The sequence below is a fragment of the Blennius ocellaris genome (assembly GCF_963422515.1).
Source record: "Blennius ocellaris genome assembly, chromosome: 14".
NCBI classification, from domain to species: domain Eukaryota; kingdom Metazoa; phylum Chordata; class Actinopteri; order Blenniiformes; family Blenniidae; genus Blennius; species Blennius ocellaris.
This window is the reverse complement of record NC_137663.1, coordinates 26,614,114-26,625,967: the sequence shown is the minus strand read 5'-3', so window position 1 is coordinate 26,625,967 and position 11,854 is coordinate 26,614,114. Positions and strand designations below refer to the sequence as shown.

The window sequence follows — 11,854 nt, the reverse complement described above, 5'->3', positions numbered from 1 at the left end:
CAGTGGTGAATCACTGCCGTTCTAAATGAGTTTGAATCGGCGCCACAGAGAGGGCGGCGGTCATGTGACTGACAGACCGAGTGCAGAAAGTTGGCGGGGGTTCAAGTATGGGTTGGCGGGGGTTCTAGTGAGGGTTGGCGGGGGTTCTAGCGTAGTTCTAGCGGGGGTTCTAGCAGGGTTGGCGGGGATTGTAGCAGGGTTGGCGGGGGTTCTAGCGGGTGTTCTAGTGGGGGTTCTAGCAGGGGGTTCTCGCGGATGTTCTAGTGGGGGTTCTAGCAGGGTTGGCGGGGATTGTAGCAGGGTTGGTGGGGGTTCAAGTGGGTGTTCTAGTGGGGGTTCAAGTGGGGTTCTAGCGGGGGTTCTAGAGGGGGTTGGCCAGGGTTCTACCAGGGGTTCTAGCGGGGGTTCTAGTGGGGGTTGGCGGAGGTTCTAGCAGAAGAAAAGCGACAGGACGGCAGATCAATGGACCAACTCGTTCCAATAAACTCAGCGGGTCTGAAGCTTTTCTCACGAGACACTTCGGTTGGATTAGAGTCAAATCCTGAAGATTCTCGCGGAGGAACAATGAAGGATCACATGTTAGATAATGATGAGAAGATTAGAAAACGGAACACGAGGAGATAAAGATGGAGGGAAACCAGGAAACTGACGAGGAATTTCACTTCTCTGACGGAACCTCGTCACTGCAGATGTGTCAAGATCAGCTCATTCAGAACTTTCATATTTATATACAACCTCAGAGAGTACTTCCTCATGAGAGTACTTCCTGATGTGAGAGTATTTCCTCATGTGAGAGTACTTCCTCATGTGAGAGTACTTCCTCAAATGAGAGTATTTCCTCATGTGAGAGTACTTCTTGATGTGAGAGTACTTCCTGATATGAGAGTACTTCCTCATGTGAGAGTATTTCCTCATGTGGAGTATTTCCTCATGTGAGAGTATTTTCTGATGCAAGAGTATTTTCTGATGTAAGAGTATTTCCTAACGTGAGAGTACTTCCTCATGTAAGAGTACTTCCTCATGTGAGAGTATTTCCTCATGTGGGAGTATTTCCTCATGTGAGAGTATTTTCTGATGCAAGAGTATTTTCTGATGTAAGAGTATTTCCTGATGTGAGAGTACTTCCTCATGTAAGAGTACTTCCTCATGTGTGAGTATTTCCTCATGTGAGAGTACTTCCTCATGTGAGAGTATTTCCTGATGTGAGTACTTCCTGATGTGAGAGTATTTTCTGATATGAGAGTACTTCCTGATGTAGTAAATCCCTGCAGTCATCTTCCCAGGCGGCGCTCAGCCACCCGGCAACCTGCAGGTTAATCCACCGCAAACCGCCCCTGGCAACACACACACACACACACACACACACACACACACACACACACACACACACACACACACACACACACACACACACACACACACACACACACACACACACACACACACACACACACACCCTGACACGGTGCGCTGCCCCGTGTGGACGTCTTGGAGCTTTTCTGACAGTTTTTTCCATCAACATTTCATCACAACAAACCCTGATGGGAAACACTTGAACCCCCCCCCCCCCCCCCCCCCCCCCCCCACACACACACACACACACACACACACACACACACCCTACGAGCTGAACCCAGCAGAGTGTGGACGCCGTAATCCTCTGGGAATTGAACCGACGCTGCGACTGCTGGCTTTCTGATTTTCTTCAAAAAAGTAAAAAAAGAAAAACCCCCAAAAAACAAACAAACTCCAGAAGGCGGAGGCGGCGAGGAAGACGTGGTTAAAAACCTCGGAGCGCTCAGGTCACATCCGACCTCCCACAGACAGGAAGTTAAGGTTCTAACGGGAACCAATCAGAAGCCGGAACGTCTCAGTAGGAGAACCTCCGCCCAGCTCGCCAGCAATCGCTGGTATTGATCATCCAGATCAATCAGTGAACCGGGGAAACAAGCGTTTCCTCTTCACTGCTGCCATCAGAGCCTTCGCCTGCGATCGATCGGATCCGCTGAGGGTTAATCGATACGATCAATTCAGCCGAGTGAAGATTAATGTTGAACGGCAGCAGCTCACCCGCACCACGTCGGGACTGTCGGCCATCTTGTTTTAGGGCCGCGTCAACAACACGCAACAAGTAGAAGATTGATCAATTTTGTCTTTTGAGGTTTGTTTGTTTTGTGTTTTTTCTTTTCACGGGTGTTTCTGCAGTTTCCATCAACGGGGACGTTTGTCGCTTTGTTGTTTCTGGACATGGAAGCTGATCACTGTTCACTGATTGTTTGTTTTTTTAATATGTAGATTGTGCCTGTTGATGTTACAGTACATCGATATATACTGACAGTACTACAGATCCCGAACTGTCACTGAGAGAAGCAGTGACTCTGACCTCTGACCTCTGACCTCCCACCTGCAGCGAGGACCAAGAAAAAACACATTTCCTGGTGGAGATCAATAATGTCACATGATTAAAAAGCTGTGTTGAGAATTTACTTCCCTCCAGGCAGGGATTGATGACGAACAGAGCGAAGCGGTGAGGAGAGATCTGCTGGATGGAGGCCAGTGAAGGTTCACTTCCTGTCGGATCAGCGTTCACTTCCTGCCATATCGAGCTCACTTCCTGTCGTATCAACATTCACTTCCTGTCGGCTCAACGTTCAATTCCTGTCGGATCAACGTTCACTTCCTGTCGGATCAACATTCACTTCCTGTCGGTTCAACGTTTACTTCCTGTCGTATCCAGGTTCACTTCCTGTTGGCTCAACGTTCACTTCCTGTTGGCTCAACGTTCACTTCCTGTTGGCTCAATGTTCATTTCCGGTCAGATCAGGGTTCACTTCCTGCCATATCGAGGTTCACTTCCTGTCGGTTCAACATTTACTTCCTGTCGTATCGAGGTTCACTTCCTGTTGGCTCAACGTTCACTTCCTGTCGGCCCAACGTTCACTTCCTGTCGGCTCGTCACCATAATGAAGCTCCAGGCTCGTCACGGCTTCGCTCCCAAAAGGCCTGGCGCTTCCTGTGGATCGTCCTAAATTCTGTTCTCTAGATGTTCAGAAGTGTTTGAGGAGTTTTGTGTAAAATGCGTCACGTCTCCTCCGGCGACTCACACGGCGACGGATCCCGGAGCTTTGTTGAAAAACGCTGTGATGTTAACGACGCCACACGTCTCTTCAAACTACCTTCATGAAATATTCAGACTGTTTGACGATACTTAATTCAGCCCCGGCGGTTCCTCGGCTCATGAAGCCGAATAAATGATCAGGTGGAGCCGTTCAGCTTGATTGACGGTTTCACCAAACGAAAAAAAAAAAAAAAACCTGTTAAGGCTCTTTGGACAGAGGCAGAAAAAAAAAAACAGAGACGTCGGAGAGGCGTTTAAAAGCTCCGCTTTTCTTGAAAATGTGTCAGTGCTTCAGAAAGTGAGGCAAACGGGAGATGAAACGGCATTTGATGGGCGTCGTTTGGCAAAAACAAACCAGAGCTTCAGAGGAGACGAGGGGAGGGAGGTTTGAAATGTAACCTGGAATAAACTCCTGGGTGGAGGGGCGACATGAAGGGTGGAGGAGGAGGAGTAGGGTGTATTCCTTCACAATAAAACCATAACAGAGCTGCGGGACCCCCGGGACCCCCCGGGTCTCCCCTCATCAGGACGATGAGTCCTGTGTGTGTGGTCAGCTCATGAAGCCTTTGTCTGGCCCCTGAAAAGAGGATTACTTTAATCTCATAATGGCCGCCGTCGTGCGACCTGTAGGAGCGGGGGTAAGGGGGTCACCGAGAAGCCCATTGTAAACCCCCCCCCCGAATGACCCCCGAGGCCCCGTCCAGGCTACTGTGGTTCACCCATCTGGAAACGCAGAGACTCCTTCCGTCCGCCTCCAGGGGAGCCGGCGAGGTGAACAATGGCCGCCCACACTCGGCAGCAGGAGGCGCAGGGCCATAGACCTATAGAATTAGAAGCGACTGACGCTAGCAGCAGGAGGAGCAGGGCCATAGACCTATAGAACTAGAGGCTACTGACACTAGCAGCGTGAGGAGCGGGGCCATAGACCTATAGAACTAGAAGCTAATGACGCTAGCAGCAGGAGGCGCAGGGCCACAGACCTATAGGACTAGAAGCTCCTGACGCTAGCAGCAGGGCCATAGACCTATAGAACTAGAAGCTACTGACGCTAGCAGCAGGAGGAGCAGGGCCATAGACATATAGAACTAGAAGCTAATGACGCTAGCAGCAGGAGGCGCAGGGCCACAGACCTATAGGACTAGAAGCTCCTGACGCTAGCAGCAGGGCCATAGACCTATAGAACTAGAAGCTACTGACGCTAGCAGCAGGAGGCGCAGGGCCATAGACCTATAGAACTAGAAGCTACTGACGCTAGCAGCAGGAGGAGCAGGGCCATAGACCTATAGAACTAGAAGCTACTGACGCTAGCAGCAGGAGGAGCAGGGCCATAGACCTATAGAACTAGTAGCTACTGACGCTAGCAGCATGAAGAGCAGGGCCATAGACCTATAGGACTAGAAGCTACTGACGCTAGCAGCAGGAGGAGCAGTGCCATAGATCTATAGAACTAGAATTATATAGAGGCTTATGAGCACACACACACATTCAAGCAGCACATGAACAAACATGGCCGCCTCGTTCCTTTCACAAAGAGACATACCACAAAAAGCTCAGCCTCAAAAAGCAGCGCCAGAGACGAGGGACAAGAGTCCCGCTTGGACATTTACCGACTGTAAACCTCGAGGGACACCTGGGGGACACTGACGCTGTCCAGGCGTCATGTCGGCGCCGCCTGCAGGTCAAGTGTGGAACAGCTGAGAGGCGAAGCGTCGCAGAGACGCCGAGTCAGCCGACGTCCCTCAGCTGTCTCTTGTCCACCGTCTCGCCTTGACAGCCTCAAACCTCCAGGAAGAAAATCCTTAGCCAGGAGGAGGAGGAGGAGGAGGAGGAGGAGGAGGAGGAGGGGGTGGGGGTGGAGGTGTCGTGTTGTGACAGAGGGAGGAAGTCCAACAGTTGCAATTTTCCAAACAAAATACCCACAGCAGATGGATCTTGAGCAGAAATCCATTTATCTCCACTCGGGTGACCTGAGCCTCCGTCCGCTGACCTCCTGGCTGGAGGGCGGAGTTCGTCTTGAGGAGAAACGACTCTCGTACGAATACACCTAAAGTACAAATCAATAATCTTCCCCGTCTCCCAGTGAGACGCGGGTCTCAGTGTCAAACCACCGTCAAACCGGGAGACGAGGAGCTTCGCTCTACTTTCTTACTTTCTACTACGTTCTACTTCATTCAAGACGGAATCGCCACCCCCCCCCCCCACCGCCGTGATGTCATCAAATAACCACAACAATCAGGGACGACAAGCTCCGGAGAAGCTACTGACGCTAGCAGCCGGAGGAGCAGGGCCGTAGACCTATAGAACTAGAAGCTATTGACGCTAGCAGCAGGAGGAGCAGGGCCATAGACCTATAGAACTAGAAGCTACTGATACTAGCAGCAGGAGGCGCAGGGCCATAGACCTATAGAACTAGAAGCTACTGACTATAGCAGAAGGAGGAGCAGGGCCATAGACCTATACAACTAGAAGCTACTGACTATAGCAGCAGGAGGAGCAGGGCCATAGACCGATAGAACTAGAAGTTACTGACGCTAGCAGAAGGAAGAGCAGGGCCATAGACCTATAGAACTAGAAGCTACTAACGCTAGCAGGAGGAGCAGGGCCATAGACCTATAGAACTAGAAGTTACTGACGCTAGCAGCAGGAGGAGCAGGGCCATAGACCGATAGAACTAGAAGTTACTGACGCTAGCAGCAGGAGGAGCAGGGCCATAGACCTATAGAACTATAGAACTAGAAGCTACTGACTATAGCAGAAGGAAGAGCAGGGCCATACACCTATAGAACTAGAAGCTACTAACGCTAGCAGGAGGAGCAGGGCCATAGACCTATAGAACTAGAATTATATAGAGGCGTATGAGTAAACACACACACACATTCAAGCAGGACATGAACAAACATGGCCGCCTCGTTCCTTTCACAAAGAGCCAGAACACAAAAAGCTCAGCCTCAACAAGCAGCGTGAGAGTAAATGTCTCACGACGTGTGTGTGTGTGTGTGTGTGTGTGTGTGTGTGTGTGTGTGTGTGTGTGTGTGTGTGTGTGTGTGTGTGCCGTCGGCCACAATGAGCCTGAGCAGGAGGTCGTCTCTGTCCTGTGAGAACATGAATAATGACTCTCAATTAATTATCTTCTTAATTGCGACACTTGTGCAGCTCTGGACTGATTCCATCCAGACGTATGTAAAAAAAAAAAAACAACAAACATTAGTTGTTTCATCATCACAACTTTATCGAGTATTTATATTGAATTAGAGCCTCAAACGACTCAACAGCTGGACGGAACGACGACTTGTTGACAAACAAACAGCAGAATGGTGAACAAGCAGAGGCCGTGGCCTGGTAAGGGGGCGTGGCCGATGGAGGGGGCGTGGCTACAGTGGGGGGGGTTATTGTTGTGGACAGGGCGTCCTGCTGTGCCGTCATTAGGGGGGGCGGGAAGGGGGGGGTTCTCTTCCTCACACCACCTGTTGTCAGGGCACACCCCCATCCTTCTGCTGGGTCTCACTAACACACACACACACACACACACACACACACACACACACACACACACACACACACACACACACACACACACACACACACACACACACACACACACACACACACACACATCGCTGGCCTCCAGCACAGTCTAATTAATTCAGACTATCCTCTGGAGGCGACTGGCTCAGCGGCCAGCAGACGGATGGATCATATGGGGGGGGGGGGGGGTTAAGCCTCACTCCGGACACCCCCCCCCCTCCCAGATCGGGATGACCAGCGGCTCCGTCCTCCTCCGATCCCATTAGTGAAGCGTGAACACGCCTCAGAGCTCCGTCTCTGCTGCAGAGGGACGGAGTGACGGCCAGACTCGTCTCACTGATTCATGGAGGCTGAAGGGGGATGAACCCCCCATCCCTCACCCCCTCACCCCCCCTCCCCTGTCCCCCAAGGTGTCTTCACTGGTGAACAGCAGGTCTACACTGAGAGCTGCTGACGAAGACTGTTCTCACTCTGCAGCTTCTGCCTGACTCAAACAAGGACCACTGAACCCCGAGACTGTAGGACCACTGAACCCTGAGACTGTAGGACCACTGAACCCCGAGACTGTAGGACCACTGAACCCTGAGACTGTAGGACCACTGAACCCCGAGACTGTAGGACCACTGAACCCTGAGACTGTAGGACCACTGAACCTTGAGACTGTAGGACCACTGAACCCTGAGACTGTAGGACCACTGAACCCTGAGACTGTAGGACCACTGAACTTTGAGACTGTAGGACCACTGAACAGTGAGACTGTAGGACCACTGAACCCCGAGACTGTAGGACCACTGAACAGCGAGAATGTAGGACCACTGAACCCTGAGACTGTAGGACCACTGAACTCCGAGACTGTAGGACCACTGAACTTTAGACTGTAGGACCACTGAACCCTGAGACTGCAGGACCACTGAACTTTGAGACTGTAGGCCACTGAACCCTGAGACTGTAGGACCACTGAACTTTGAGACTGTAGGACCACTGAACCCTGAGACTGTAGGCCACTGAACCCTGCGATTGTAGGACCACTGAACCTTGAGACTGTAGGCCACTGAACCCTGAGATTGTAGGCCACTGAACCCTGAGACTGTAGGACCACTGAACCCTGAGACTGTAGGCCACTGAACCCTGAGATTGTAGGACCACTGAACCTTGAGACTGTAGGACCACTGAACCCCGAGACTGTAGGACCACTGAACCCTGAGATTGTAGGACCACTGAACCTTGAGACTGTAGGACCACTGAACCTCAAGACTCTTAACCCGTAGCTCTACAACATACATACTACATGATGAGCAGGAAGCACAAAGGCGTCTTGACAGGCGTCTCAATCTCTAAGATCTTTCTTGTGCAACTACCGGAAGACTTTCTGCCTTTTCCACCAGCCGAACTCGAAGATTCAGTGTTTTTAGGGTGAATCCAGGGCGGCTGAGGACTCAGACTGCTGCCTAATAAAGAGACACGTTAAACAGCTGACTGATGCGATCTGAAAGAATTGGCTGAATGTGGCGGGGCTGAACCGGCAGGGCCGTTATTGACTGACAGTTCAACTAAACTGTCCAAACAGCAGTGCTTACGTTCACACAGCTGGAAGGGTTTAACATTATAGACTCACAGCTCCGGACCGTCTCACCCTCACATATGGCCTCCGTCTGTCTCTCAGGCAGACTGTCGGCTGAAATTCACCTTTTCAGAGATGTTATTCCTCAAACAGTGAGTTTGTGACATAATGATGCTTGTTCTACCGTCTATCAGGTCACGAGGCTTCACCCACAGTGACGAGCTGTTTCGTCTTCGTCATCACAGCCACTCAAGCTCAACTTCCTGTATCTCCACCGGACCTCCACCAGAACTCCACCAGACCTCCACCAGAACTTCATCAGAACTTCATCAGAACTCCATCCTAACCCCAAAATCCTTTTCCACATTGGGACAAACCCATTTCTCAAGACTATCTCTGTGTGTGTGTGTGTGTGTGTGTGTGTGTGTGTGTGTGTGTGTGTGTGTGTGTGTGTGTGTGTGTGTGTGTGTGTGTGTGTGTGTGTGTGTGTGTGTGTGTGTGTGTGTGTGTGTGTGTGTGTGTAAAAGAGAAAGGAGGATCCAGCTGGTGACAGTTGTCTTCAGCTGACTCACACATACGAGTGTCTGGGAAAGTTGGACCGTTACACACACACACGCGCACACACACACACACACACACACACACACACACACACACACACACACACACACACACACACACACACACACACACACACACACACACACACACACACACACACACACACACACACACACACACACAGCTGCTCCGACTCTCAGACTTAACCTCTAAACAACCTTATAAAAAGAAGTAGATTTTCAGAGCTTCCTCCGCCCACAGTTTTATTTGAAGTGTCTCTGACTCCACCTTCCTACGAGGAGCACCCCCCCCCCCCCCCCCCCCCCCCCCCTCCACACCACCCCCCCCACCCCTCCGGGCAGAGTGAATATTCATGAGCCATAAAGCCGTGTGGCGGCAGTAGAGACGTCGCAGGCATAATAAAAACGTCAGAGGTGTAAAACACTCAGAGGAGAAAAAAAGCACAAGCCTGAATTTCAGCGAATGGCCTGAATGTCACCCCCCCCCCCTCCCTCCATCACCACCACCACCCCCCCATCCCCACCGCCCCGGGGGGCGTCTGGCCCGTTAGCTCCATTGTGCTCCACTGACTTTCCGCCACTGACCACGGGTTGGCCTCTGCTCCTGGCACGCCCGCCGTTTTCAGGATCAAAGAATCTCTTCTAAGGCGTGAAATCGGATCCCAGCGCGGCGCTAAACACATTCTGAAGGAACCGCTGAGCAGAGAGCCGCGGTCTCCAACGTCAGATACACACACACCTAATTAAAACACATCAAGACCCCCCCCCCACACCCCCACACCCCACCCCCCTACGATCCTCCGACTCCCTGACAAGGTGTGAAGGGATTTCCTACTTTAAATATTGAGCAGGAGAGTGTTTAACCTGAGGAGTGTCAGAGAGGAAGCTGCTTCTGCTCCACGTCCTGCATCATAACATGTATTCACTCATAAGAGGAACACTTTTTATTAGTGTTTTTTTTTTACTTAACAGAAGGGAAACAAAAAGGACAGGCTTGAGAATTAAAAGCGTCTTTCAACCTATTGCAGGTTCGTATCGAGGAAGATGAAAAAAAAAAGAATCCAGATTGTTTCTGGGTAGGCAGTGATGTTGGACGGGCGTTTTAGGGTTGCCAGGTTTGATCCAGGTAGTTTCTGGGTAGGCAGTGATGTTGGACGGGCGTTTTAGGGTTGCCAGGTTTGATCCAGGTAGTTTCTGGGTAGGCAGCGATGTTGGACGGGTGTTTTAAGGTTGCCAGGTTTGATCCAGGTAGTTTCTGGGTAGGCAGTGATGTTGGAACGGGGCGTTTTAGGGTTGCCAGGTTTGATCCAGATAGTTTCTGGGTAGGCAGAGATGTTGGACGGGTGTTTTAGGGTTGCCAGGTTTGATCCAGGTAGTTTCTGGGTAGGCAGTGATGTTGGATGGGTGTTTTAGGGTTGCCAGGTTTGATCCAGGTAGTTTCTGGGTTGGCAGTGATGTTGGACGGGCATTTTAGGGTTGCCAGGTTTGATCCAGGTAGTTTCTGGGTTGGCAGCGATGTTGGACGGGCATTTTAGGGTTGCCAGGTTTGATCCAGGTAGTTTCTGGGTAGGCAGTGATGTTGGATGGGTGTTTTAGGGTTGCCAGGTTTGATCCAGGTAGTTTCTGGGTAGGCAGTGATGTTGGATGGGTGTTTTAGGGTTGCCAGGTTTGATCCAGGTAGTTTCTGGGTAGGCAGTGATGTTGGACGGGCGTTTTAGGGTTGCCAGGTTTGATCCAGGTAGTTTCTGGGTAGGCAGTGATGTTGGATGGGTGTTTTAGGGTTGCCAGGTTTGATCCAGGTAGTTTCTGGGTAGGCAGTGATGTTGGATGGGTGTTTTAGGGTTGCCAGGTTTGATTGAAGCGCGTGAGAATCCAATCTCTTCCAGTTTAATATTGATTCAACCTCCTACAGCCAGCGGGAAACGCTTTACCCAGGTAACCAGGCAGGTGGCGCTGCGACTCACCAGTCGGTCTCCGAAAAAATTTCTTTTTTTGTGAAAACCACTTCAACCTCTATTCTTCTGCGTCGCTCCTTCAAGTCGGTTGTCCTCGAATTGGTGACATAAAACGTCAAATAAAAGGGTTTTTATCGCTCCTCGGGATCCACAGTGTCTGCAGGTACAAACTGCCATTAATGCACCGATGTTACCCGAAGCCACTTTCATTTTACAGCCCGAGTCTTTCCTGAACGGATCCCGTAAACACTCCAGCTCTGCATTTGACGTACGACAGCAGATGTTCTCCGTCGGCGATGTGTCTAAAAGAACTGGTGTTCCTCGACGGGGCGTGGCGGCGGCGGCGGCGGCGGCAGCGGCGGCGGCGGCGGCGGGCGATAACTTCAAAAGTAAAATCCCAATCTGTCAAACTCCCATCAGGGAGGCGCGTGCAGGAGGGAACGTGAGGCCCGAAGGGTTAAAAACCTGCAGGTTCATGAGAATGACGGGGAACGTCGGTCAAATATGAGCTACTAAACATCCTGTGGGCTTCTGGCGTCCATCCGTCCCTCCGTCCCTCCGTCCCTCCGTCCAGCCCAGCCTCCTCATTCCCTCCAGATGTTCATGTAGATATTCTGGTTTGTGTTCAATAGAACCGTCTGCATTTGGAGCGTCTTCACTCGCTTTATCGCCCCAAAATAATCACAAACAGAACCGACGGCGCCGGCGCTCACCGCCGCTTCCAAGTGAACGAATCTACGAATAGAAGATTTGGACGAGACGACACTCAGTGACCCCAATTATGCTTCCGCCGAATTAGAAAGAAGACTTATCAGACAGGAAGATGTCAGTTATTCTTTACTTTCTTTTTTATTTTCTTTGTCACTTGTTCAATAATTTAAACTGCATTAAAAAAAAAACGCAGTCCTGCATTTTCCTCCGGCAGAGTTTGTCTCCGTCTTTCCAGCTGAAATCGCGGTGAACAAGTTGTTCTGCTCTCCACTTGCAGGAATCATCAGGTTCACCATGTTTAACTTTTGTTGGAATTTTCTGGAGAGTATTAAAACTATACAATTTTTGGAAGCCATACAGTATAAGTAATCAGTACGTCGTACCCCTAACCCGACAGATACGT

The 11,854-nt window shown here is 50.8% G+C and overlaps 1 protein-coding gene across 1 annotated transcript in view; it reads right to left on the bottom strand.

Annotated features, from left to right (window-relative positions):
• Positions 1–11,854, bottom strand: part of robo3 (roundabout, axon guidance receptor, homolog 3) — a gene marked incomplete at its 3' end in the record, with an annotated part of 65,886 nt that overhangs the window by 33,097 nt on the left and 20,935 nt on the right.